Source organism: Adiantum capillus-veneris, chromosome 9 (genome assembly GCF_014529385.1).
Source record: "Adiantum capillus-veneris isolate H3 chromosome 9, ASM1452938v2, whole genome shotgun sequence".
Classification (NCBI taxonomy): Eukaryota; Viridiplantae; Streptophyta; class Polypodiopsida; order Polypodiales; family Pteridaceae; genus Adiantum; species Adiantum capillus-veneris.
In genome coordinates, this window is record NC_140939.1 from 71,298,486 (window position 1) to 71,304,939 (window position 6,454).

At 40.9% G+C, this 6,454-nt stretch overlaps 1 pseudogene; it reads left to right on the forward strand.

Annotated features, from left to right (window-relative positions):
• The first annotated feature begins 439 nt into the window (after window positions 1-439).
• Window positions 440-1,268, forward strand: LOC147450658 (uncharacterized; annotated as a pseudogene).
• The last annotated feature ends 5,186 nt before the right edge of the window (window positions 1,269-6,454 follow it).

Sequence of the window (6,454 nt, forward strand, 5' to 3'; positions counted from 1 at the left end):
AGTTTACATTGCATATTTTTCACACTTGGAAATCAATGCAAGTGTTGGTGGCGCTCTTACAGTGAGAAAGGTTCTCTCTTTTGTGCATGCCTCAGACTTTCCTATTGGGGTCTTTGGCTCTTCCAAAGATGTCAGATGTATGGCAGTGGTTGGAGACTATATTGCTATTGCCAGTGACTTTCCTCCAAGGCTACTGAACCCAGTTTGGAATTCCGTTTATAATCACATGATCAAAGCTCAAGAAGATGGTGTACAGTATACCCGAGTGGGAAAGAAAGTGGCTTGGGCAGCTGATTTTCATAATTTTGGTTTTACCATTCGGTGGTTTGCATCATGCATCCACAACGACGCCATCTTGGGATATCTGCACAAAGGATCATGTTCGTGGTGGAGTTCATCTTGCATTCTCTACTCTGGCTGATCGGGTTGGGTGTTGATCATGACATCATGTGTTGGTGAGTCTCTAACTTCACTTGTCTAGTTTTCCATGCCTGGTAATAATTGTATCTCATCTTCTTTGTAGGGGATAGCATTTGGTGGGTAGATGTTTTTGTAGGGCATCCGACTTGCTTATTCATAGGCGGATTGTGCTCCTTCATCGTGACGCATATGGTTTTGTTCGTAGCTATGGGGAGCATATTGAGGTAATATATAAAAGCTATGAAATCATGCTACTCATGAATTTGATATTTTGTTATCTCTTTTTTTGTTTCTTGTTGGTTTGCAGTGTGACACATCTATGCTTTTCTTAATTCACAAACGAGGGATGCAACCTCCTTGTTATCTTGCAGAGAGTTCACTATTTTGCTCTCTTGGTATGAGTCCTACGAATTCCACGATGAGACATTATTTGCCTGCAGCCTCGAGAGCCCTTTCTACTACAGGAGAGCCTCTACGTGGAGGCCTTCAGATGAGTCATGCATTGTTAGTATTCTTCATGGAGATGCTATGCAGACGTGGTGGTATCTGTTTGGAGTTCGGGTGTGGAAAAACACCCGTCCTTGCAGCTTGCCTTGTTACTGGGCATGCATGTGCTTCCATTGATAGTGATGAGGGCTTGATATTGACGTATGTGCAGCCATTACTGCTTCCACGTGGGTGGAGTGCTGATGATGCCACCACATCTGTAGATGTGTAAGATGAGGGTGATAGACCTAGTGGGAACCCGTATGATGACTTGTGAGGCTCCCACCCTCTCATTGACATTTTATTGCATTTTTTTAATGTTGGACCGTTTGCTTGTTTTCAGGATTTCGGATATTGTGTAGTGTGACAATGGTTCTTTATGTTGCGTGTTTCGCTATGTATGCTGTTGGGTCAATAATCTAGTTCTCTTGTTTCATTGAAGTATTTTGCTAGTATATATAGAGGAGACCGCAAGAAGAATGGCCTCGGACAAGTACTATGACTACAATATAAAAAATGAGTGACAGAGACGTAATTTGTTCATCGATGATGAGTGTGACTCATCATAGTGATATGGGTGAAACCCATGCAATCTCTTGATGGAACATTTTTGTTATCTTTTTTGGTGGGAGATATAATTGTTGAAATACAAAAATAGCAGGGTTTTTTATGTTGAATGTTTAAGTACTTGTTTTGTTTTGTAGCAGCTTCACTCTTACTTGACCTTTGTTACCACTAAAACACGCCCAAAAACTCTTGAGAACAATCGCATATCGGACAACCTCTCACATATCTCTACAAGGAAAAACTCTCTCTCTCTCTCTCTCTCTCTCTCACACACACACACACACACACACACACACACACACAGATATGACATTAAACGCTCTCTTAGCTACGTCAATGAATAATACATGATATATGTAATTAGCACATAGACTCATGGATGTAGGATACACAGAATCCTCATCAAAATACATCATTTGTGAGGCTATACCACCTTTGTAGGGCTAGAGACATATGTAGATGCCCAATGTATTACAACAGTTTTCTTTTCATATAGTAACCTTCATATTTCATATCTATATTATCAAACTCGCTCGACTATCGTGTTGCTCGGAAATATCCGCTCGATGTATGGTAAGAGAACCTAGGAGTAGGGTAAGTAGGATCCGAGGTGGTTTTCAGGACATTTCTCTCTCCGAAAGAATCATTGTGAGTTGTTATTTGAAGTGCAGAATTTCAGGTCTACGGCTAGAAATAGCAACAAAAGACTCTAAACCACTCAATCCGACTAGAGAGTATGCTTAAAAGTTGTATGCACCAGTGGGTGAGCTCAAGGACACTTTGAGGTAAAAATTTCAGGAGTTTGTAAAAACTCAGATTATTTACTTTTTCTTGATATTTTAGGCCAAATTAAGTATTGACTTGATTCATAGGCTTAAAACAACTCATCAAAAGACTGTCCATGAAAAAAGTGCAAAATTGTTCATTTTGGACATAAAGTAAATAATTGTGATTATTTACTTTCAGCTAAAATTTGACTAAGGTTGATACCAATGACTCATTGCACGTGTATAAACAACTTTTGTAAAGGCACAAAAGATTTGGATCACCAAACTGGCAAAAAACTGGGTAAAAGATAAAGTTTGTACTGACTTTCTAAAACTTGAGTGTAAATAGGGGAAAAAGTTGTCCAAACTCAATGAAACTTGATTCATAGGCTTATATTGATGTGATAAACATGTGTACATGCTCACTTGACCAAGAAGATGCAAAAAGTTGCCAGTTGTAAATAATCGTGATTATTTACATCTGCCCCATTTTTCAACTTTTTTTGACCAAGTTAGCATACCACTAGTTTTACCATGTTGTAATAAGCCCACAAACCAAATTTGGTAAGATTTGGATCATTGTGATGAAAATTGTAAAGTCAGCCTACGGACACAAAGCTGATGACCATTTGCCCAAAAATAGTCCAAACTTGATGAAACTTGGCTAGAGACCTTAAGTTGAAGTGCTTAATTGATCTGTGTCAAGACTGGGGCAAAAAGTTGCAATAAAATAGCGAGAGTAAATAATCGCAATTATTTACATTTGCTTTAAAAATTGACAATCTTGCACATTTGGGCATACCACAAGGTCAAGCATATCAAGTAGACCACACAAATCAATTTTGGTGCAATTTGGATCACAAAAGTGAGAAGCCAAATTCTTGAAAACCAAGTATGTGGACACAAAACAGTTGATAAAGCTGAACAAATTTTGTCCAAACTTGTTGAAACTTGTCCAAGGACCTTAACAGGTTGTACACTTGGCAAATCAAGTCAAAAGGTGCAAAAAAAAACTGACAAAAGTAAATAATCGTGATTATTTACTATTGCTACACAGAGCCATCCATTTTGACTTTTGAGCTTGTATAGTGTTAGACCATCATAATACAAGGCCACCGGGAAAGTTTGGGTCAATCAGATCCAAATTGGTACATGTTCACTCAGTTTTTGAGTTGCAGATTAATCCTTTGATTTTTGCCAAAGTCGAGTTTGAAAATTTCAATTGTTGACTCAATTAGCTCAATTTGCAGTGATACACGTAGACCAATCATAATAGCTAGCAAAAAATATAGTGTCTTTATAGAACAATAACTAACTTGATCAAATTTGTACAAGAATCAGGTTGTAGATGAGGAATCGGTAGCTTGACGAAAAGTGCAATTCAGTCAAGTGGAAGAAATTCACAACAATTCAATCCAAAGGTAAGTACTCTATCCAGGTCCTCACAAGTCTTTATGAACCTTAGATCTGGTCGTATACTAGGAAATCAGGGCATACTTAGGGAAACCTCCAGTAGAGTATCCACTGAAGAAAGCGTGAATCAAGGCATTTCCTTGCACACTATCCTTGAAGGGGCGCAATTTTTGGGCGAGCCATTTCTCGCGAGCGCTTTTTAAGAATCGGGAGAGAAGATTCCCAAAAGAAGGGATAATCTACCCATCTCTCTCTCTCTCTCTCTCTCTCTCTCTCTCTCTCTCTCTCTCTTTTCAACTAAAATTTGATTGTTGGTTCACGACCAACTTACATTCAAACAAAAACCACCATGGATGCATTCAATACTCTATTAATAAAAAAACAGAAGTTCCTTACACACAATTATGGTATGTTTCATATAGCAAACCCCAAATCTATGTGTTCCATTGCATCAAAAGTAAATACATATGGGGGGGGGATACATCATGGGTGAGGTGGATGAAAGAAAGGCGGTGGCGGGACCATATGCTCTGGGAGGAAACAAAGGTCGTGCCAACGGGGGTAGTGCACCAAATGGTGGGGGAACTCCTCCAAATGGCAGAGGGTACAAAATATATGTGGGGGGGCTGTAGGTAGTGAAAGAGGCAATGGATCAACTCCTTGCGGGGCCTCAGATGTGGAGGCAATGAATGCACTGGGAGATATTCCAGTTACGCGCCATGCCAAAAATGAGGTCGTGAGAGTGGGATACAGAGCTGCTACTACCTGGCCTTGATTGTTGAGTGGTGTCGAGAAAGGTGGCTCCAGCGGATGAAGCTGCTCTGTCACTTGCTTTGGTTGCTCAGTTACCTGAGCTCTGTCACTCTTATGAAACATCAATGTTGAGCCTAAATGGGATGGTAGGTGCTGAGCTGGCTCTAGACAAGAATTGAAAACTAACCAACCCTTCTCACTACTGATGTAATGCATGCGTAGTAGTAAACATTGTCCTGTCGATGTCCTCACTCCTGCAAAACAATCCAACACAACATCTCCCATGTCTATGAAGATACCTAGTAGCCATCTAAGAAAACAAAGAAACACTTCCAAAACTTCCAAAAAGTTTCTACCACCTGGCAAACACTAGACTCCTCTCAACATCTCTACGATAAATCCTGCCCCTACGATCAAGCGTCCACAATGTGGAATCTGTACCTAGTAGCTTCTCCCACAACATGTCGTCATCTGTAGAGAAGCCACATACATTTGCTGCAATCTCTCCATCCGCATCATACCTCGGAGGCCGACACCCACCGGTTCTAGGGGGTGAAAGAATGACCAGCAACAAAGTACCCACCTACGAATAACAGTAAAACGTTGTTATTTTGAAATGCAAACATCGAAGTTACTATTAAATATCAAAACAAAAAATAACATACCCCCTCTACATAGTCCTGAACAGTCGTGCAACTAGACTTTGGCAGCCGTATGTACAATATCCTCAACAACTAGAAATGAGCTCCCTCTACCTTTGAAGTGACAATGGATAGATGTTCTGCACGACATGTCACCACAACCATGCCATCAACCAAAAGAAACTCGGTTGCCAGAAGGAATGTAGCATCCACAAGCTCACTATCCCATTGGTTCCATAAAGGAACCCCACCCATGCTAGCTGCATGTGGCCTAGTGTGTAAGGGAAAGGCCATGTACATCAAACATACATCACCCAATCTCAAGCTGGGGTTCATCTTGTCTGTTCGTATAGAGAGCCCAAGAATCTACGTAGTGGCTGCATAGAACTGCATGCAATCTTTCTTAGCACTAAAATTGTGGACATAACTTTGAATGTAAATTAGCATGGCTTACCTGTCATTGCAGAGCACATCGGGAATAGCTTTTGCCAAGCACTTGACATCAGCATGCACTGCAAGGTGGCATGGCTCTACATAAATATCTGTATGTAGCAACATAAGATCAAATATATCTTTCAAGAAATGCTAAAGAGAACAACACAACATTAACCATTTTCACGTACCTAGAGGGTTTTCTCCCACAACTCTGGCCATGTTTGATAGGTCCTCTGCAGCCCTGCCATGTGATGGTGAACATGGAGGGGACTCCTAGATGCCCCCTACTGGTCTTGGAGTGAAGGAAAGTGTCGGTACACTGTGGCTCATAGCACCAAGGCTATGAGCACTATCGCTGACTTCTACAGAATACTCCTCAACCACATGCTCACTCTCACTATCACTGGAAACAATAACCCTCTTCTTTCTCTTCCCACATTTCTAGTCAGCTAATGGTGTTTTCGGGTCTTTCTTTGAGGCTTGTTTCTTTTTTGTCCGATTTATTTGATGTGTTTGGAGATAGAGAATTCTCTATCACAACGGCTTTCTTCCGTGACGCAGTATGCTCCGCTATTAATTAAAAAAGAACATTTATTGAGCCCATGTCGTATTGCTACATGGAAAAGGTAAAAACTATATAGTATGATACCTATGTATAGCGCTTCCTCTTTGGGTGGGTATTCCTTGTCTAGGTAGTCCAGCCACCAAGGACACTTGAGCCATGCTCCCTTTGGCCGCAAGTCGTCTATCCACTCCTCTCTCTCCAACATGCACCATGCATCACTGGGGTGCTCTAGAATGGGGAAGACAAGAGAATCTCTCCACCATCTACAAGACAGACCACAATGTTTTGAGCCATCGAGAACAAGATTAGTGTATCCTACTACATTCTTAATATGTGAATTAAAGATGTCAAACCTGTACAACAAGCATCGTGCCGTGCAAGCAAAGTGGGGTTGCTCTTCAGGATCC